This window comes from Cryptotermes secundus, unplaced genomic scaffold, assembly GCF_002891405.2.
Source record: "Cryptotermes secundus unplaced genomic scaffold, Csec_1.0 scaffold209, whole genome shotgun sequence".
Classification (NCBI taxonomy): Eukaryota; Metazoa; Arthropoda; class Insecta; order Blattodea; family Kalotermitidae; genus Cryptotermes; species Cryptotermes secundus.
Window position 1 is genome coordinate 2483975 of NW_019727789.1, and position 23373 is coordinate 2507347.

The 23373-nt window shown below is 44.3% G+C and overlaps 2 protein-coding genes across 3 annotated transcripts in view; one reads left to right on the plus strand and one right to left on the minus strand.

Moving 5' to 3' along the window:
* LOC111864971 (guanine nucleotide exchange factor for Rab-3A) overlaps nucleotides 1–23373 on the plus strand; it is a 119041-nt gene that overhangs the window by 21088 nt on the left and 74580 nt on the right. The gene's annotated exons all lie outside the window — the stretch shown is intronic.
* The window catches only part of LOC111864970 (arginine--tRNA ligase, cytoplasmic), a 146313-nt gene continuing 137471 nt past the window's right edge, over nucleotides 14532–23373 (minus strand). The window contains exon 12 of the mRNA XM_023852627.2: nucleotides 14532–14554. The gene's annotated coding sequence lies outside the window, so the exon portion shown is untranslated. The remainder of the gene's footprint in view (nucleotides 14555–23373) is intronic.

The window sequence follows — 23373 nt, forward strand, 5'->3', positions numbered from 1 at the left end:
CGTATGCCAATGTTTTGACTCATTTGTTAAACACTTAAGAAAGTAAAAATTATAGCCCTATAGGAAGGTAAGTTAACGGTAAAGTTGTCCCTTTGCTTAACTAATTAAGCACTGTGATACGAAGGCGTTAACGTCACGTTACGACCGACGGTCATTCAGTACGTCTTGGTGTTGAGCCCCATCTGGAGTTCGTGACCAATTTTAATTACTATTTGACAGCTACGGATTTGTTGACGTTTGGCTCCCTCTCTGACGAGAGGACGGGTCTCTCATTTCTCAGAGTCACAGTCAGCCTCATAAGTCATTTATATGTATGTATTATAATCTGTCAGTTGTCAATATGTACATATTATTTACTTTTACATGTATAATAGATAGCAGAATATATTACAAACGTTTATACAGTATATACAAGGCCTCTGTCCGTCCAGGCTGAGGACACCAGATCATGCCCTGTCTTAAGTAGCTCACGATACAACGGCAGAGTATCAATTTGAACCGCGTATGCTTGACCGCCGCCAAGTTTAAGCCCCTTATATTACACGAAGACGTCTGGGGGAGTGACTGTATAGATCCACGTCTTAGTTTTAGGTGAGTGGTCACCTCCACGGCCTGCCCGTTTTACACCCGGGGAAAGATACCTCGGTACGCATTGGATAGGAGGCTGGGTGGGTCCCTGAAACGGTCTGGACGACGTGGAGAGAAGAAAAATCTTGCTCCTGCTGGAATTCGAATTGCGACCCCTCGGCCGTCCAACCCAGAGCCAGGCGCTATCCAGGCTGCGGTACCCCGAGAATCTGTTATTAAGTCTGAACCTCTCTGAGACAATACTGAATCACATTGCGAGCCACTTATCCTCGGGCTGTATATTGTGCTACCGCCAGAATGAACACTTCTGATCCAAGGAAACGGCACCGAGATTATTTGTAATTCCTTTCAGGTCTTCTTCAGGATAAACATTTCTGCAATAAACGGTCGCCTTGTTAGTCTAACTGTGTTGCAGATATTTTGTCTGAGTGTTTGCTTCTTTGGTTAACGGCCCAGTCTACTGAATCGAGGTTAGCGGTTAAGATGCCAAGGTGAAAATGGATTCCATAGGAAGAGCTCGTGCATGGTTGTCTTTTTTTTTTTTTTTAATTACGTCATCTTTTTTTTTTCTGGCTCTACAGCCCCCTTTGGCCCTGGCATCTGAGTTTTCAGTTTCATGGTCATTTTACAGAGGGCAGGACTCCTTGGACGAGTGATAAGCTCGTCGCAAGGCCTCTACCTAAACAGAGGGCAACATCAACACAGAATAAACACATACACATACCAAACTTCCATGGACCGCGCCATAGCTCAAGCGGTTAGTCGCTGGTTTCCCACCGCGGCGGCCCGGGTTCGATCCCGGGTCTGGTCAAGTGGGATTTATGGTGGACAAAGTGGCCTTGGGGCAGGTTTTCTCCGAGTACTTCGGTTTCCCCTGCCAATCTTCATTCCACTAAATTGCTCCACACTCACCCTCACCTATCATCTGGGGCTGGTACAATAGGCCAGAAATGGCCGCAGTACAAGGGACTTAGTCCCACCCCACTAGCAATTAAAAAAAACATCCATGCCTTATGTGGGATTAAGAAATATTATGTTTTTGGACATTATCCATCGTCCTGTCTTTACCTAAAAACCGTCCTGTTTATTTTTCAAAACACGACGTTTCGGAGACTGGATTCTGTCTCCGTCTTCAGGTAAAACCTGTCTCCGGAGATAGGGACTAGCTCTAGCGATTGGGCCCAACTGAGTAGGTTTTACCTGAAGACGGAGACAGAATCCAGTCTCNCGAAACCTTGTGTTTTGCAAAAATAAACAGGACAACATTTTTATATAAAGACAAGACGATGGATAATGTCCAGAAACATAATATTTGTANAGTTTTTAGATAAAGACAAGACGATGGATAATGTCCAGAAACCTAACATTTGTACTGATGTACCACCTTCACAGACTTTTAGACCCTATGGGGGTACAATAATATGAAAGTGGCTTTAATGTCCACATATTGTTATGTGGCGTCGAATGAAATACAGTATAGCAGAAACAATGATGAATCTATATAAATTTCAAAGAAAACGGCCGTGGTATATTGTAATATACTGCGTGGATATTTTCCCAGAGAAAATAATGGGAAAGAGAAAAATCTATCGGTCAGGATAGCAGGTTTCGAGCCGGTATTCGAACCTGGTACGTCATTAACATTGTGGCAAATCTCAAGATGGGGATCCTGTAGCGGGATTTTGTTGTGACAGTAATGAACGTCAGGATTCCACATTGACAGCTGTTTAACAGTTGACTGTTCAGTGAAGTCTCAACACCTGCAAGCCCTGTCAATGATTGGTGCAAGCAGCAAAGTAGAATAAGCCACTGCGGCGAGAAGAGAAAGCGATACGAGACCGCCGGGAAACCTTCGTTGTCATGACAATGGTGTGCTGTATAACCTGTGGGTCGAGAGATAGCTGGGAGAAGAGCGAGAGAACTGAGGTCTTTCAGCTTTCCTGATGAATCCATTGTGTATGCAGAATGACGCGGCTGGAATAGTTCATTAAGCATATACGTATGTACCCAGCGAACAGTAACTGAGACTGCCAGAGACAGGTTTAATTTTGAACTCCATTATAATAAATTAACTGCTAACATCTACGTAATATTTTAATTTTACGGTATAAGCCATCGTTTATGTAAATACTCATTTTTAACTAAGGATATAAGTCGATATTGATAAATCGATATATCTGGGGAAATTATTCGATATCGATACGGATTCAGCGTGTCGATATATCGCGATATCCCTTCACTCATTCATTCATTCATTCATTCATTCATTTGTAATCTGTCAGACGACAGGTCCACAGTCTTTTCCAAAACAGTTCCTCCACTTAATGCGATCTCAAGCTTTCTCCTTCAAATTAAAATATCCTCTTCTGTCCCCAAAGTCATCCAACATCTTAGTTAGTTAGTTAGTTANCGACCTCCGCCGGGTATTTGAACCCGCGCACTACGAGTCATGAGGTGGGAACGTTACCTCTAGACTACGGAGGCCGCTTTATCCAACATCTTACGTCTTCTTCCTCGTCTTCTGGTCACTTCTATCCGCCCCTCCAGTTTGTTTTGTCTCCAGAGGAAACCTCTCGCATACATGGTATCTCTGTTTTTGGAAAGAGACTATCCAGGAAAAGTGATAATGTGGTAGTTTTTCCATTTGCCTTCCACATCGCAGTACAACAGCATAAAAGTAATTGCGTTTGTCAGAATTAATTGAGAAAACCGGAACCGGGGAGATGTTTCGCTTGGTTATTAGGAAGAAAGAAACTGTTCGTATGAATAACCATGACAGTTGTGTATTGCAAATAAAGGCAGTACAGAATGTTAAAGACTGCTTTTGTTTTGTTACTTCAGAAATTTCAAAAAGCCTTACAGATATAAAAATTGGAGGGACTGAGCAAAGCCATGATAAACCTGAACCAGGATAGATGGTGACCCGGTCGAGGTTCGAACCGGGTATCCCTGGAATACAAGTCCGAAGCGTTACGCCTTAGCCATGTTGCTCAGTAGGGTAGATATTACGTGGCATACTATATAAACAAAAATGGCCCTAGGGTCGACTCAGCCTCTAACAGAAATGAGTACCAGGAATATTCTTGGGGGCTAAAGGGCGGCCGGCGATAACAACCTCACCGCCATCTGTGAGTCGATTATCTAGAAAATGTGGAAGCCTTGGCGTCTTACAACTCTATGGGCCTTCACGGCTTGTTACAGGGATAGCTTTACCTTTTTATCCTTTTTTATTATAAATACACAAGGCGGGAAAAAGCACAAGGTGTTACAGTTATTCCGTAACTCAATTTAACTTATGAAGTAAATTTGATTTTGGTATCAGCAGTTTATAGATCCCGCAGCTTAAAGATAGCAATATCCTCGTAGCTTCGCTAGTCAGCCGATCTCTCCAAGGCTTCCTTTACTTATTAGTAGATTTTTTATAAATGAAAACCGGCTTTGGAACGTACTTCAACCTCACCTCTGACAGTGTACGTACCCAGAGTTCATACCACCGGCTGGGCAGGGAAGAAACTGGATTTAAAATCAACAGGCGCTCTATGCATAGTACATTGCTGTCCTTCCGTTGGAACCACTTGCATCGAAGGAATGCATGTTTCAGCTCAGAAACTGTTGAACGAATGGTCTAGTGGTCAGAGTTTCTGGCTACAAATTCAGAGGTCCCGGGTTCGATTCCCGGCGCTGCCAGATTTTCTGAGAATTAGTGGGTCTGGAACGGGATCCACTCAGCCTCGTGAGAATACTTGAGGAGATATTTCAAGGAAAGAGCGGCTCAGGTCTATAAAACCGACATTAACAGCCGTGGGGATCCGTTGCGCTGACCACGTGACACCCTCTATCCTCAAAAATTGGCACTAACTTCGCCGACAAGCGGCGGTCGCTAGGTCGGTATATTTCGCTTACGGACTACAGGCCACGGAGTTTGTGAAAGAGACTAGCTTTATCATTTGGGTAGGTAAAAAGCCTATTTAGTGCTTTTTACCTGAGGACAGAGACAGAATCCAGTTTCCTAAACTTTGTTTTAAATAAAAAATGACGATGGATAATGTCCAGAAAGTAGGCATAAAATAATTTGAAAAATTATCAGCATCAATTACATAAGTTACATAACATGGATAGCTCAGTCGGAATACCAACGGTCTACGGGCCGGACGGCCGGGATTCGATTCCCGGCAGGGACAAAACATTTTTCTCTTCACAGTGTTTAATCCGACTCTGGGGCCTACCCAGCCTCCTGTCCAATGGGTATCGGGGGCTCTGCCATAGGGCGTAAAGTGGCCGGGTCGTAAAGCTGACCACTCCCATTTAGTGCCGAGGTCAAGAATGTGGTGCTATACTTGCACTCCCACCGTACGCCTTCATGGAGCGGTGCTTCATTAATTAAGGATAGATTTAACTTTACTTTATCTTAACGCCGTTAGCAGTCTGTGGGTTGAGTGAATGGCAGCAGGAGACATACAGCGGGTATCCGACACGATCAGTCGAGTGAAGTGGAGTGATGGCACTTCTCCCTGCATTTCACGGAGCGTGAAGCACCTCGAAGGTCAAGGAGAGCTTCCTGCTGCGGACATGCAGGCTGAAGCAGCAGACCGGTTCAGTCCTGCCGAGTTTTCAACGCAGTGCATTCTGACCGATGTTGGACTGGATCGGTTTATTGTTACATGAACACACATTGCTAGGCCACGGGTTGCTAAACACATACGCGCGGAACCATAAGACGTCTGTTGCTAGGCAAATTTGTATTTAATCTGAAAGTTAGGCCGCGCCATAGCTCAAGCGGTTAGTCGCTGGCTTACCACTGCGGCGGCCTGGGTTCAAACCCGGGTCTGGTCAAGTGGGATTTGTAGTGGACAAAGTGGCGCTGGGGTAGGTTTTCTCCGAGTACTTCGGTTTCCCCTGCCAATCTTCATTCCACCAAATTCTCCATCATCATAATCACCCGGGGCAGGTACAATAGGCCAATTAGTGGCCGCCGTGCCGAGTGGACCCAACTGGACTCCACCCCCCCCCCACTATGCGAATTAATCTGAACGTTATAATGGAGTTCGGCCGTTCTTAACATAATAATGAGTTACACATTTGTGAATAGAATATTTAATAAGGTATGGATAAGACGCAAAACAGACCCCGTCTTAATTAACCACCGCGCTATGCAGATGTGCTCCCTTTGAGCCCCCAGCCACTTCATCCATGGGAGAAAAGTCCCCCCCCCGTAGCCACAGGATTCGAATGTGCATGATGAACTCCAGAGCCAGCCTGGACGCTCTGAAGAAGAGTGTCTCTTTGTCATGCTGGAAACTGAACCCTTGGTTTTCCAGCCCCTAGCAAAGTCACTTGACCGCCTTTGTGGTCTAGTGGTCAGAGTTCCTGGCTACAGATCCAGAGGTCCCGGGTTCGATTCCTGGTGCTACCAGATTTTCTTAGAAGTAGTGGGTCTGGAACGCGGTCCACTCAGCCTCGTCAGGATAATTGAGGAGCTACTTGAATGGAAAAGTAGCGGCTCCGGTCTAGAAAACCGAAATTAACGGCCGTGGGGTTTCGTTACGCTGACCACGCGACACCGTCTATCCTCAAAAGTTGGCACTAACTTAGCCGACAAGCGGCGGTCGCTCTGTCGGTATAGTTCGCTTCAGGACTACAGGCCACGGAGCCGAGTCACTACACCGACTGAGCTATCCCAGCTCCTGAAGGGATCGTGATAGGTTCCTTCGTCCCAAATTTATGCGTCGTCAGTCATTCTTTAATGCCTTACGACGTTAATATTCATTGTCACCGATAACTCAGAGGCCACACATCTTCATCAAACTTCGCCGATGGTTATTATAAATGTAATGATGATAACAGAGGATGCACGAGATTCATCTCGCTAAGTACGAGGCTAAACTCAGGGACTTCCAGATAGCACAACGCCAACGGTTATGTAATAACAGCTGAAGGGAGCCTGCAGATCACTGTCTGCACTACCCGCAGTACAAGGACAAACCCAGTCATGGTCTAATTCCGTCCTCTGATACACGTCAGAGTTACTTTACGACTGGCGGCTTACCGGTTTCGAGCCACGTCAGATCATGTGGGATTTGTGGTGAACAAAGTGGCACTGGGGCACTTCGGTTTCCCCTGCCAATTCTCATTCCATCGACTGCTCCACACTCATCATCTATCATCCGGGGCTGCTACAGTAGGCGAATTAGTGGCCTACGTACCAAGTGGACTCAGTCTCACCCCACCACAAGAAACTAGAAAAAAAACAACAACAAAAACTATAGACTACGGATGCTGATGTTTTGAATCCTGGTTGAAGCATCGGTCATTCCTTTTGTTTGTTCTGTCCTATGATGATAAAGATCTTGTTGACATTGGCGTATGTCATGTCTCTAAAATAAGGGCCTCCCCCCTCGCGAAAAAACGGTTGCTCATTGTTTTGAAGGTTTCTACCTGGGTAGGATGTCACTTTAATGTGTTTGTTTGTGTGTGTGAGAGAGACTGAGGGTGTTTGAGAACAGGGTGCTGAGGAGAATATTTGGACCGAAGAGAGATGAAGTGACAGGAGGTTGGAGAAAACTGCGTAATGAGGAGCTTCATAACTTGTACACTTCTCCAAGTATAATTAGAATGATCAAGTCAAGGAGGATGAGGTGGGCGGGGCATGTAGCACGAATGGGGGAGACGACTAATGCGTATAGGGAATTGGTGGGAAAGCAAGAAGGAAAGAGACCACAGGGAAGACCAAGGCGTAGGTGGGTGGAAATATTAAAATGGATCTTAGAGAGATAGGATGGGATGGTATGGATTGGATTGATCTGGCTCAGGATAAGGACCAGTGGAGGACTCTTGTGAACACGCTAGTGAACCTTCGGGTTCCATAAAATGCTGGGAAGTTCTTGAGCAGCTGAGCGACTGGCGGCTTCTCAAGAAGGGCTCGGCTCCGTGGAGTTAGTTGCTTAGTCACAAATTATTAGAACATTGAGTTATTGGTAATTGTTATATAACAGTGAAAAGAACGAAAATGTAAACCACAGCACTGTTTTACAACTTTTACAGTTGTTTACTATAGGCCATTTACGGCCTGAACATAGAGGAACCTTAAGAACGATGGAGAATAAGATAAAACCTGACGCTTAGAGATCCTCTTTGTCTCTGTAGCATGCCGTAACACAGGTTGCAAAGGATAAAGGATATACGAAGTGTAAAAGGAGACGTGGAGATAAAGCTACGTGTCTCTATAGACATTCACGTTTTGGCCCACTTTACTTCCGGAGAAAGAACCACACTGTTCATTAGACAGGAGACTGGTCTTGGAGGCCAGTCTGAACGTGTATTTGCCGGGAATCAAACTCCAGTCATTTAGCCACGCTATTTTGGCCTCATTAACTGAGGATATTAAAAACCATTGCTGACAACGGATTACTGACGTCACTGTGCTGGAAACCGGAACAAAACACACTCGAGTGTGACACCATACTGTTCCCATGTGAACTGGAGGGGCGGGCTTACGAAAGAAGAGTTTTGTTTTGGTATGTGACTGTGGTAATATATTACGCAGTGCAACAGTCTGATGCACGTGAGCAGAAACGGGAATGTGGATCACGCGCTGTGCTCGACGTGCCGCTACCTGAAGCTGCCATGGAAATAATTAACGAAAAAAGAAATGCGGTAAAATATTTCTATCACGCTTTGCCGATGAAAGGTAAAATTGTTCCTGTGCTTCATTAATTAAACACCACGCCATGAAGATTTATGTGGGAACGGACGTACAGCTCCACCTTTATTGACCCCGGCGCTAGTAGGTGAGATGAAGCTTCACGCCCCGGACGCATTACCCCAGAGGAGGGGGGGCACGCGTTAGCGTAGTTGGTTGAGGCATTATGCTACAAGCCGGGGGTCGCAGATTCGAGTCCCGACGAGGCCATAGAGTTTTTCAATTGACCTAATCCTTCCAGTCGCACTATGGCCCTGGGGGTAAAGAGCGGCCGGCGCGTAAGGCTGACCTCACAGCCATCTGTGAGCAGATTGTCTAGAAAATGTGGTAGCCTCGACGACTCACAACCCTATGGGCCTTCACGACCTGCTACAGGGATAGCTTTACTTTTTATAAGTTTCGATTTACAAAGAACCTGATGATGATCTTTGCAGATCGAAACATATAATGGAATGAAAATGAAATAACATGAATAGTAAATATTTTAATATCGCTTTATGATCAATTGTGTTGACGGCTCTCAATTGTGCCTTTAGTAAGAGAGCAAATGCGGGCTAGGGCCGTGTCATAGCTCAGGCGGTTAGTCGCTGGCTTCCCACCGCGGCGGCCCCGGTAAGGTCATGTGGGATTTATGGTGGACAAAGTGGTACTGGGGCACGTTTTCTCCGAGTACTTCGGTTTCCCCTGCCAGTCTTCATTCCACCAATTTCTACACAATCACCCTCACCTATCATCTGGGGCTGGTACAATAGACCAGTAGTAACCGCAGTACAAGGGACTTAGTCCCACCCCACTAAGAATAAAATAATAATAATAATATGCGGGCTGCGTTACACGCCGATTGCTATACAGGATGTTTCACGACTTTAGGGCATAACTGCAGGAGGTGATTTCCTTGGTCTTTGTGATCAAAAAAGTTCATATACTCGTAAACATGTGTCCGATTTTGGACGGTTACGTAGTTATGACCGTTTTTTCATTCCCATACACGCCCTCGTGTGAACCGCGTCTATCATCTGGCGGGTCGATATTTTTAGCCAGCTACAGACAGAGCGTTCTCATTAACTCGACATTTGAGAGGTACCTAAGGCGTGGTGGGTTGGTATGACGGGCCACGGCTAGTGTGGCAGCTACTGGTGTTCAGAACAGTTCTCATCTCGGTGCGTCTGTTACGTTCACGATGCCATTTACATTTTCATTTGAGGAGTATGCAGATATGATTTATGTGTACGGGTTTTGTGACGGTAACTCAGTTCTTGCCGTAGCTGAATATCAGCAACGGTTTCCCAACCGTAGAATACCGAACCGGAGAGTGTTTACTGGAGTTTACCAGGCATTGCGAAATACCGGTAGACTTCACGGCGTTCGTGTTGCAGCCGAGCGTGGTGTTAATGAAGGCGCCACTGAAGAAGGCATTGTTCGTATGGTACACCGCAGTCCACGTACGAGTACGCGAATAAGTGCCAGCCAGGTCTCCAGACTTAAGCCCACTGGATTCTTGTGTGTGGGGATGGATGAAAGAACTGGTTTACAATGTGAAGGTGGCAACGCGAGATGCTTTGCTCGGTCGCGTTCTGGACGCCGCTGACCACACAAGAAACAGCCAGCTGAAGCTGCTACGTGCTACCCGAGCGGCAGCCTGTGTTGCGGCCGGCGGTGGCATTTTCGATAATCAGCTTTAAGCACCAATCAATTCAAATTAAAGGTAATTTCACGAAGTTAACTTTACATTCATACATTAAATGTATCATGTATTATGCTGGTTTATTATTTTGTTCCGTTCATTGTCGGTAATCGTTACCTTCTATTCTGAGTTTAAAACGGTCGTAACTCCGTAACCATCCAAAATCGGACACATGCTTATATGAACTTTTTTATCACAGAGACCTAGGAAATCATCTCTTACAGTTATGCCCTAAAGTCGTGAAACACCCTGTATAAAGGATAAGATGAAATATGTGTATGCATATATGTATGAACGCAGATTATACAAGATATGTATTTGAGCGCGTGCATATATGTACATATTATCAAGTAACCAGGTAACGCGACAAGTAATTAATGGGTTCCGGATTAGATAAATCGATTTATTGTATATTCACCAGGTGGAACTGCAATTAGTTGTAACACAGTCGTACTGTAACTATAACACTTTGTAAGTACGAACAATGATAACACTCTAAAGGTTACTGTAACTACACCACATAATTTAAAGTCTTCTGATTTCTGTTTGTCTTCTGTCGTCTTACTCGTATGTGTTCTGTTCTATTCTGTATTCTCTTGGTCAGTTCTCTCTTTGAGGTAGGTTCTGGTCGAACCGTATGGAGATAACATCCTTTAACAGTAGAGTTATCGCATTCTTCGCTGTCACTGTTCTTTGGAGGTTCGTTGCCGTGTGAACGGAAACGTTTCTATATGCGTTGCCCAGGAATCGACCTAAAAATTCTCTTAGTGGGGAGGGGGGGAGTCCAGCTGGGTCCACTCGGCACAGCGGCCACTGATTGGCCTATTGTAGCCTGCCCAGGGTGATTATGTTGATGGAGAATTTGGTGGAATGAAGATTGGCAGGGGAAACCGAAGTACTCGGTGAAAACCCGCCACAGCGCCATTTTGTTCACCAAAAATCTCACTTGGCAAGACCCGGGGTCGAACACGGGCCGCCGCGGTGGGAAGCCAGCGACTAACCGCTTGAGCTATGGCGCGGTCTAGGAATCGACGTAACTCTGAATGCAATGCATTGCTTCTTCAGTCGTATTCGTTGCTGTGGAAACATGATTACTGAACCGTTGTCTAGCAATGGACACCTGGCTCTGCCTCCACTATTGCGGCTTTCAGGCGTCATATCACAGTATGTATGAATATGTTACGAGTTGCAATGATTTAACTGACCGGTAGAAGCGGAGTACCACGTGACGAGATGGGAGCGATTTAAAATAATGATAGCAAACGTGAAACAATTCTGTTAAGTAGATCAGCCTCGAATGATTGGCATGTTTGCAGATGGAGGAACGAATTGCAAGGTAGCAACTCAATTTGTTCGTGAATTTCTCCGGCAGAAGAAAACTGGAACATCCGTTGGTTGGCATGCTTTAAGTAAGACGCGTGTCTGTCTGAAACGTGAACCTCTTTAATTGCTTGAATGCCTCTTCAACTCCCTATTCGCTGTACAGAACGTCTCAGAGGGTACTCCATAATGTGGGGAGACAACCATACAGAAAAAAAGAATGCGATTTTCGGTATGGCGATTTCATTCCCATCATATTATGACGTATAGACCCATTGCTAGGCAATGAATAGGTAAAATTCCCGCGGAAGTGTACGCGCGCAACAATATGACGTCCATTGCTAGGCAACGGATCAGTAAACAAGCCTGTTCAACTTTGGAGACGCTGTATTTTCTGCGTGGCCCGTGTCGAAAGGTTATAATGGGACAAAGAAGGACATTTGAGTTGTCAGAAGTTGAAAGAGTTCAGTTGAAGAAGAGTACATTTTAATGAGTTGTCAAAAACTGGGTGGAGTTCTGGAGATGGCAGTCCAAGGTTACTGGGAGGGAACTGGGCGGTGAAAGGAAGACTTCATGGCGTATTTGAAGTGAGAGTGAGGCAGGACGTAGACACCACGTCATTGACATTATAACCATAGTATTTTAAATTTCTTCAATACACGCGAGAATATTTCACTCCATTTGTTTCTTACCTTTTACCGATTATTTGTTTCCCTCCTTTCTATCTTACATTTTCTTTGGTTCCTTTCCACCTTATATTTTTATTCGTAGGGCGCGATGAGACTGAATCTCATAGTAGTTGGGCGGTAAACGGTCCCTTTGTACCAGTCCCGGGTCAGACGAGAGAAATGGAGCATTTCATTGAACGAAAATTGACAGGGGAATCAGATGTACTCGGGTAAATCATGCCCCAGTGCAAATTTATCCGCCACAAACCCCATATGAACTGATCTGAGATTGAACCCAGGCCACTGCGGTGAGAAGCTAGCAACTAACCGCCTGAACTATAGCGTGATCTCGTTCTTCCATCCATCCTTCGTCTCTCTCTCTCACTTTTTTCTTACTTAATTTCTTCTTCAGTTTTGTTTCCTTCCATGACTTATTTTCCCTCCGTTACCAAACTAACTGCACAGAACTGAGTCCTTTTGAGAAGATACTCAAGGATTTCTGAACATTTTATGGAACACGAATTTTCATTGCCATGTTCATAAGAACCCTCCAATGGTCCCTATCTTGAGCCAGACGAATACAGTCCATACCACCCCATTCTGTTTCTTTGAGATCCATCTTACTATTATCCTCCTATCTACGCCTAGATCTTGCTAGTGGTCTCTTTCCTTCTGGCTTTCCCGCCGACACCCCATATGCATTCCAACTTTCTACTATGCATGCTACATGCCCTAGCCTTCTCATACTTCACAATTTTAATTATATTTCGCGAAGGTTGCAAGTTATGAAGCTGCTCCTCATTGTGCAGTTTTCTTCAACCTCCTACTATTTTGTCCCTCTTCGGTGCGTTACTTCTTTTTACTTCTTTTACATTTTCTATCTCGTTTCTTTTTCCCTTTCGAACTTACTTTCAAAGCCCAATGGTTACTGTATGTACCACACTTTAACATACCAATAATCTGTATTACGCCCACAAAGTGTATTTATAAGTTTGATTTGATCCTCACAACAAACAGCTGCTGTTTCCCTAAATACAATGAATTGGCTGGTCTCTGTAACGGTGACGTTATGTGTTTCCTGTGAGGTGCGAACTGAACTTCTATATATTGCTCAGCAGGAATTCAGTCTTTAGGCCTCTCGTCCACTGGAAGCGGAAAGCTGCGGAAAGTTGCGATGAGGAGTTCGTCCGAACACGCACGGAAACGGACGAACGATCCTAACAGCTTGCATCAGGTTAGAGTGCGTCCATTGGTAGCAGCACTATTCGTCCGTGAACGCGCGTATACTTGCGAACTGCGAAATGTCCAGATTGGTTTGGATTTTTCGGACGAAGAGCTGCGTTCACCACCTACGAACTGATACNAGTATCCGTAACTACATCAGTGACGTGGTAAGCTAGAGCTGCAGAAAGCCGTGAGATGCTGAACTATCAACTCTCGCATTTAGCTTAGGAGCACACCTTCTAAGGTCAACAGAAACAACCTCGGTCACATGATCGTGCTTAGCAGTTATGAATGCACTCTGTAGTTTAGCGACGTGTGTTGCGTCGAATGGTGGGATCGATAAGTGAATGATGAATTGAAAGGGATTTGGTAGGAAGCAGTTATGGCGAAATGAAGGTACTTTTCCGGAATTTGCCCGGAGTGACGTGGGCAAACTACGAAAAACTTCCGTCAGATAGTCCCGACCGAGATTGGAAACGGACACCACCTGTAATTCAGAAGCATTACCATCTAAATCAACTTGATCGGTCATTAATCGTATTGTAGTCTATGTTTATTGTTTTCGTTTCGTTTAGTGGGGGGTGGAGTCCAGCTGGGTCTACTCGGCACGGCGGCCACTGGTTGGTCTATTGTACCTGCCCCGGGTGATTATGATGATGGAGAATTTGGTGGAATGAAGATTGGCAGGGGAAACCGAAGTACTCGGAGAAAACCCGCCCTAGAGCCACTTTGTCCACCACAAAACCTACTTGACCAGACCCGGGATCGAACCCGGGCCGCCGCGGTGGGAAGCCAGTGACCAACCGCTTGAGCTATGGCGCGGCCTTGTTTCTTGTTTTACTACCATCCAAAACGCCTCTAGTTTATCGTCGCTCACTTGAATACACGAGGTACTTGTATGGAGAATGAGTTACCACAGCCACATGACCCGTGTTTATGTCGTGCAGTGCCAATTTTAACAGCTAGCAAAGAATGTTTACTTATATCCTTTTCCGGTCTCATAACTTACACTGGTTTCTAAACAGTTTGCTTGGGGCATAGAAAAATTAGTTCAGAAACGTCTGAATTATAGAAGAAATTACACTGGAATACTGCTGACAACATCTCAGACGGTATAGCGACGGGTTGAAGTGTCGGGGTTCGATTTCCGGCAGGATAAAGAGATTTTTCTCTACTCCATAGCGTCCAGATCGACTCTGGGTCCACTCAGCCTCCTATCCAATGGGTACCTGGGGTTGTTTCCCCAAGAGTAAAGCTTCCGGGCCGTGAATCTGACCACTCACCTCTGTCTACTGCCGACGCCAAGAATGCTGGACCTGTACCTCCGCTCCCCCTACGTCTTTATGGCGTTTTGCTCTGTTGTGACTTTTTCTGTAATGTGTGAGAAAGAACACGAAACTCAATAGAATTTATTTAATTTGAAGAGCATTATATTCTGGGATGTGACGCCGTGTAGTCGGGTGGACGTTTAAGAACGTTTTGGAGAAATGTGCTGCCTCCATCTTCAGGGTCTAGGAAGAGCCAAGAAAGCAACCAGCAAAACCCAAGTAGAGCTTTACTTGCCGCTAGCATTTTGCTGGTTTGTTGCTTGTCTTATTCACTTACCTTGAAGATGGAGGCATTACGTTCCTCCGAAACGTGTTAATTACTATTGAGGTACAAGATGCTACCGGAATGAAAGCATGTAATCTACTGGCAGTGTGTAAGGAGAAAATGTTTTGAAGCAAGACTCTGTATGAGAAATCGACAGTAAGAAGTTATATTTCTTGTTCGTCTGACTCCAAGCTGAATTCAGATTTATATCTGTGAAACACACATGTCAAGGCTTAGTGCCATATTCGTAAGGGAGTTTACATATCTCTGACTCATGCTCTCAGCGGAACACAATAAACAGTGACACATGACGCTCATCGTAAAACGAGGTTAAGTCTGTATAGTTTGTCTCTTTTCCTTTTTAACATAATCCGCGTCTGCATGTTAAAAATTAGGAATACTGTTGATTATACTTTTGTTCACTAGATCGGAATAATATAACAATACCGATGAGACCTAGATTTTCGTGAAATCTGAATCACGAATGAAATTATACATGACTTGTAAGTCACTACGTTCGTTAGTCTACGAAATAACTGAATATTTATGATGGTATAAATTAATTCAACCATTAATATAAATGATAATCGTGTAAGTACCGGTTTTATTATTCAGAGACAAAGGCCTAGAGGTTCTCTCAGCTTTGGTGCCAGCGTTTCGAAACAATCTACTACTTCCATCTTCAGGGTAGAGTACCTAGCCGCACAGAAATACGAGGAGGCATGTAGAGAAAGAACGGAAACGACCAATATGAGCCCTGAAAGAAGGGGACCAAACATCAGAGGGATAAATGTGATGAAATTTTGTTGAAGTGGTAGCTATTGTCACCTGTATGTAGTGACTATAGACGGGGTTTGGATCGGTGACCACTCACACACACACACACACACGACTCGGAACTACAAGCAGTTACAGCGCTATCGCTGATCTACACACTTTACAAATCACTACAGCACACGCAAGGCCTCAGTCTTTTATAGTCTTCCCTAGTCGTTGCTTGGTAACAGCTCTCAACAATGGAGATTCTTCAACTTCTGTGCTCATGCCGTTGCGCTGGCTAATACTACTCACAACTGAACTCACTGATCCAACTGTCCTAGTTACATCTTTGCACGGACCACATAGAAAACACGCCGTTTCCAACAGTAACTCTATTGTTGCGTTCGTGTCATTTGCAGCGGGAACGTGTTTGCCGAGCCATTGCCCACAAACAGCCGTGGCACGAACCACAGAAAACACCGTTCATCTACTGTTGCGTGCGTGTTTCGGTCGTTACCTAGTAAGGGGTGCTATTTACAGTCTCCGCTTAGTAACGGGTTTGTACGCCACAATATATTTACCCTCGTTTCCCCCACGCGGTTTTCTTTTCTCCTCTGAAGATGGATTCAGTTGGTACCTTTCTCCCAGGACACATAATATTGCTTTCCAGAAATCCACAAGAGCGGTAAATAAGCCAACCTTAACTCAGGCTTTAATGAAACACCTAACGGTGGAACTGTTGCAGTAATGCTTTAGTTTACGTAGAATGGTATAGTTCTCTCTCTAGCTTCTGAGTAGGGAGCTGTTTTGCCGACCCATTTGTTCACAGAGCGTGATATAAAGAACAGAAGCATACGGTGTCTCGTAACTTTGTTTCTATAGTTTATACAATGTGTTGTTTTAACTTACGTACAAAATCTCATTAGTACGTATAAGTTGAAATGTAGGCCTTTATACTCCTCTGCTTTAAAACCCAAAACAATCATAAATTAATGTTGCTTATGCCAATGTAATGCTGGTTTCATATTCACAGCTGAATATTTAAATCCTAAAATACTGTTTTATGAAATGGAATTTCTTGTGGTTGAAGTATTTTACAAAAAACAATTGTATTAGTTAATAAATGACCTGTCCCATGTTAATTAAGTCATTTGTCAACTGAGGAGCGTAGGAAGGTGGCGGCTTCCAGATATGAAGGATATCCAAGGATACGTTTAATAAGTAGTCTGGGAGAGCCGATAAATAGTGATCTGCATAATATTTATTTTGAATAGGAAATGTAATAAAGTTTCTCGTGTCTTCCGTATAACTCCTATACAGAGGAGTACTCATACACGTATGGACGTACAGAATTGAGTTATTGGGGACAGCCTCCAATTCCAACATCGAAATCCTCCAGCGCTTTCAATCCAAGACTCTCCGATCCATTCTGAACGCACCTTGGTACAGAAACAACCACAGGATCCATGAAGATCTACAAATGATCTCAGTGCTCAGTGAAATAAAAACGTGGAATTCTAAATACTTAAGAAAATTAGAAAACCACACAAATGCATCAGCAGTGAACCTACTAGACAATAGCGAAACTATACACATAGAATGAAAAGATGTACCGTCCTGCCTCTACCAGATATGCCTCAGTAAAACTCCAATACAAGAATTAAAACGATGTCTTAGTGAATAAAAAACGAATATATGAGATATGCCACTGGGCAGAACTCATTCACGAGCCAGTGCTTATTGAACATATACATTTATAGCAGATTATGTATAATAAATATGTGAAAAAATATTACAAAATATTATACAATATTCCTAGAACCCGGTTAATACAATTCGTGGTTTAAATTACCGTCGATATTCAAAGGCGCAAAAGACAGCATTTGCGTAATGTTATAGGGGAACTGAAACTTGAAAGGGGCTCTTACGAACTTAGTACTGAAACTTCGGCTTTCGTAAAAGTTGAGGAATAACTTGTACTTGCCGAGCGACTGTTAACTAGCTACTCCATGCAGTTAGTTAAGTCGGTAATGACGTAATTCCCTTCTAAGAATACTAACGGGGTGTGTATCTGCGCACGTTTTCTGATGTTCATAATACCAGCGAGTGGGAGAAGGAATGGACGGATTGCGAACTCCAGTACCGGGGTTGCATTCGTCTCTTTGTCTAGATCAGTTCTGGACCCAAGTAATCTTCTCCTGCAGGCACTTTCTCTAGAAGTGAAGCGGCCGGAGCTTACCACCAGCGGCCATCCAGACAGATTCATAATGCATTAAGTGGTACGTCACTTACCTTCATAGGGCAGTGTTAGAGACAGCCGATGTAACTAGTTAGTTAGTTATTGGAGAGGGTGGGTTTCCCCATGCACTGAGACCTGTATTGGTCCATTGTGCTTCCCTCTATGATTTCTACCAGTCTCTATATCCTACCGGTACTAGTCCTTATCATCAGTCCCGCCCAGCCAGCGAGACCGGCTCTACTAGCTGAGAGGTATCTATAATGCTTCCCCCATCTGCCAGAGGTATTAGAGACTGCTGTTGGGCGGGAAACGTCCGTTAATTTGGCTCAGTGACCTCCTTTGGAGATATGAGGTTCTTTTACGTGCCGTAAAGCTACGACACGGGACCCACGGCTTAAAGTCCCTCCCGGAGGACTTGTTCCCTGAATTTTTCCGCCCTTAAAAATTCGACGACCTCCGCCGGGTATTTGAACCCGCGTACTACGAGTCATGAGGTGGGAACGTTACCTCTAGACTACGGAGGCCGCTTTGGCCGATGTAACTAAGTCAAAGTGACGGGCTGACTGGGTGTGAATTCCGGAAGTGGTAGGGGCTTACTTTTCCACCATATAGCCCAGTCGATACAGCGATTGGCTACGGGCTGGACGACTGAGAGGTCGGAGTTCGAGTCTCGGTAGGGACAAAAATTTTCTCTTCACCATGTCATCCCGACCGGTTCTGAGGCCTACCCAGCCCAATAGTATAAAATATTGGTAATTAATTACGGTGGCCGTGCCTTGTTAAATCAAGGTGTTAACCCTTTAAAACTTAGTGGTTACTATGTGTATCATCTTCTGTAACATTTAGAAACCTTTATTTTGCCCACAAGAGTGTATTCATGTATTTTCGCATGGTTCTCAGGAAGAACAGCATCCCCCCCCCCCACTCGGAACTGCATTCAACAGCTGGTCTTTACGAACACATTCTGTTATTATTTTGGCCAATTTAGTTCTTCAGAGAGTTGGGATATTGAACAGAGAGCTCGGAGGTACGCCCTCATCTCTGGTTCACCCGGTTGTAGCCCGCCGGTCAGCCCGGCTCGGGGTCGATGTCCTCTCGCTGCTCCCAAACACTATTACACTTTCCCTACACACCGAACGTGTTGGACCCCAAGCACCGCGCAAACCGGAATGCGCGGCCACGAAATCTGTGGACAGCTTTCATAGTTCACGTTTCCAGAAAGGGATCAATAAACCGATTCCACTGCCTTCCTTATTGCAGAACTCGTGAATCTGCAGCAGGCCCTGTCTTCAGTTCCTCAAGTCGTGGCCGTGTTGTGGACACAAGAGCGGCAGGTCATCTGTTCCTTAAAGAATCTAACACTTCCTTCGTAAATATAAAGTTTCCAGATAAAATTCCTTTGTTTGAGATTGACGTCACAAAATTATCACATCAGAGGTTCCCACTGTCGCAGAGCGTACTGTACGTGGAGTTTCCCAGCGTTTTCTTTGGGAACGTACTTAGTGGTATTTGTCTCGGGTCTGGTCAAGTGCGATTTGTGGTGGACAAAGTGGCGCTGGGGCAGGTTTTCTCCGAGTACTTCGGTTTCCCCTGCCAATCTTCATTCCACCAATTGCTCCACAATCACCCTCACCTATCATCTGGGGCTGGAACAATAGGCCAGAAGTGGCCGCAGTACAAGGGACTTAGTCCCACCCCACTAGCAATAAAAAAATAATAGGGTTATTTGTACAGTCCTGTAACTTAATGAAGGTAGGTCGCGCCATAGCTCAGACGGTTAGTCGCTGGCTTCCCACCGCGGCGACCCGGGTCAGGTCTTGTGGAATTTGTGGTGGACATAGTGGAACTGGGGCAAGTTTTCTCTGAGAACTTCGGTTTGCCCTGTCAATTCTCATTCCACCGACTGCTCCACATTCATCATCATCATCATCATCATCATCATCATCATCATCTATCATCTGGGGCTGGTAAAATAGGGCAAACAGTTGCTGCAGTACCAAGTGGACTCAGTCTCACCTCATGAGAAAGATCAATAAAAAAAAACTCAATATAGCAGTGTCCTCCTTAAGAAGCTAACGGTCGCTTACCTCGTCAAATTCATTACCTTTTATGGAACTCAAAAATTCATTTGCATGTTCACAAGAGCCTTCCATTTATTTCTGCCCTGAACCACATTAATCTAATACACATCATCACACCGTCCACTACTTGATCACCTTGATGATGTCTGAAGAGTATAAATTGTGAAGATCTTCATTATGAGGCTTTCTCCAGTCTTCTTTTACTTCCTGTCCCTTGGGCCCAAATATTGTTAACACCCTGTTTTCATACGCCTTCGATGCGTTCTTTCCCTCATACTGTAGAACAGCCGTGTCAAACATGCAGCCCCCATAGCCACAAAGTGCGGCCCCTCAACTTTTAGAGCTAATTGATATTAAAATCAATATTAAAATTTTAATAGAAATATTTTTTGTAAAGACAGTTTTCCAACAGACAAGAAGACAAGAAGTCTCACGCAGACATAAATTAGCAGGCTGCAGGGAATTCAATGTTTTGCTATTTCTAACATAATTTCTTGTGTAATCTCTCTTTTTACATATTGAAAAGTTGTTTGATACTTGTCAGAAATGGCATTCCCTTGCTTTTTAAAACTGTAAGATATGTGACTTTAGGTAATTATATTGAAATTATTCCTAAATAATAAATAGAATTAAATTTCCTTGTATGAAAATCTAATGTATATTTCTGTTTTGATGTGCAGCCTTGGGCTATTATTTGTAGGGCTGAGGTGGCCCTCTGTACAAGTTGAGTTTGACATGCCTGCTGTAGAAGGTCAGGTTTCACATCCATACAAAACAAGAGGAAAACTATACTTTTATACATTTTAATATTTTGCATAATGTGGAGCTTCATAACTTGTACTCTTCTCCAAGTATAATTAGAATGATCAAATCAAGGAGGATGAGGTGGGCGGGGCATGTAGGACGAATAGGGGAGACGAGTAATGCATATAGGGTATTGGTGGGAAAGCCAGAAGGAAAGAGACCACAGGGAAGACAGGGCGTAGGTGGGTGGACAATATTAAAATGGATCTTAGAGAGATAGGATGGGATGGTATTGATTGGATTGATCTGGCTCAGGATAGGGACCAGTGGAGGACTCTTGTGAACACGGTAGTGAACCTTCGGGTTCCATAAAATGCTGGTAAATTCTTGAGTAGCTGCAGAGTTGGCGGCTCCTCCAGAAGGGCTCAGCGCCATGAGTAATTAAGTAAGTAATATTTACGTTTCTGTGCAGGGCATAGAAGACGTAAAGTGTCTTGAACCGAATAGAAGTAGGCAGTCACAACTCGAAACATATTCACGAATGTTATTTGGGTATGCTACTGTTTGATGTTTGAGATTCTCACTGTAGTGAGAACAGAGATTAGTCATCTGAAACGTGACTCCGCGTAGTTTGGTACATACAAACCAGAGTTTTGGAGAAATTTGGACACGAGCCCTTATTTCATGGCTACTGGTTAGGTAAATACTTTTCGTTTGCCCATTGTTAACCTTAAAAAAAACGTAGTACCAATGCAAATGCAATATGATTCGGCAGATGTGCCGTTACCTGTCGACGCTGTGTTTAACAGTCTTGTCCTTGTATTACAATGGTCGGCCTTTGATGGTGCCTTAAGCTGACTGAACAACGGGGAAACACAATGTAAACTGGAAAATAAAGGTGGAATGAAGTAAAGTTGTCCCTGTGCTTAATTAAGCATGGCATAATAAAAACTTATGGGGGAGTGGAGGTGAAGTTCCACGCATTCTTAATCTCCGCACTAGGTGGAGGTGAATGGTCAGCTTCACCTTCGGGGAAAAGGCCGCTGGTACCCATGGGCCCCAGAGCCGGTTTGGACGCTGTGGAGAAGATGAAAATCTTCTACTTCTGCCGGGAATTGAACCTTGGTTCCCCGGTCGTCTAGACCGTGACCTAGTCGCTATTTCTTCACAACCTATTTATTCATTTAAGGTTCATTTTAATACTCATCTGGCTTTAGGGTCTGCTCTTCTATCTACTGGGTATGGGCGGTCGGAGCGTGAAACTGAACATTCTCCTGCATCTAGTAAAGCCTCCCTGTGCTTAACTAATTAAGCACCACGCCATGAAGCAGTATGGGTGAGTGGATGTGTAGATCCACGTTTTCTTCACCTCGGCATAAGTTTGAGGTGAGTGGTCAGCTTCACGCATCGGCCGCTTTACCCCCGGGGAAGGAGCCCCCGATACCCATGGAATAGGAAGTTGGGTGGGCCCCAGAGCCGGTCTAGACAACAAGGAGAACAAAACTGTTGACCCTACCGGGACTCGAAATGCGATTAAGGCAAGGGAACAGAAAAGAGGAATTCCATCTTCTGGGATGTGGCGCCGTGTAGCGTTTGTGTGAACCGACGTTTCGAAGGAATGTATCGCCTCCTTCTTGGGGGTAGAAAAATCTGCAAGCGAGGAACCAGCCACCTGCTCCCACTGGTTCTTCGCTCGAGGATTTTTCTACCCCGAAGAAGGAGGCGATAAGTTCTTCCGATACGTCGGTTCACATAAGATCTAGACGGTGCCACCGTTCTTCATGGTCACCGCTATGAAAACCTCAAGCCTTACACAGAATAGGAATGAGTGCATACACTTAAAATAGGGCAGAACTGAAAAGAAATAAACCAGTGAAAAAAGAATATTTCCCACTGATATGTTGGGATTTTGGACTTTATCCATCGTCCTGGTTTTTAAGATAACAAATAAAAACACGACGTTTCGGAAACTGGATCTGTTTCCGTCCTCAGGTGAAGGAAAACACCTATTCAGTTGGGTCCCTTAGAAAGAGCTAGCCTCAATATCTGGACCAGTGGTCCAGTTTCCGAAACGTCGTGTTTTTATTTGTTATCTTAAAAACTAGGGACGATAGATAAAGTCCAAAATCCCAACATATCAGTGTGTTATACACCATCGTCAGAATCCTATAGTAACTACAAGAATATTTCCATTTCCTCGCACGCAGTGAAAATTTCCTTTGTTACAGATACACAATCAGACCGAACGAATTCAATAAACTCTATCTTGACATTGGAGCGGTTTCTAATAAATGTTTCGGAACGATAGGTTGAAGAGTTCTTAACGAGAAAGAGATATAGAAATTGTTAATTATGTTTGGAAGTGTAATGATTTTAACAATGTGAAATTAGATAATCGGACAGTAATATCTTCTGGGGTATAACGCCGTGTAGTCTGTTGAAAGTCAACTGATGTTTCGGAGGAACATGTAGCCCCCTTGCTCTGCTTGCTAGCTGCTTCACGATGGTTTCTTGCTTGACTTAATCTTCGACTCTGAAGATGGAGGCGAAATATTACTCCGAAACGTCGGTTGGCATTCAACGGACTACACGGCACTGTATCCCAGTAAGAACCTCAAATCTTACACAGATAATCCAAGTCAGTGAAGAAAATGGAATATGGAGGAAGAGGTATAACCATGAGCTATACAAACCATTTAATGAACCAGACATTATTGGATTTATAAAGGTGAAGAGGCTTGAATGGGCTGGACACATAGTACGTGCCAGCGAGA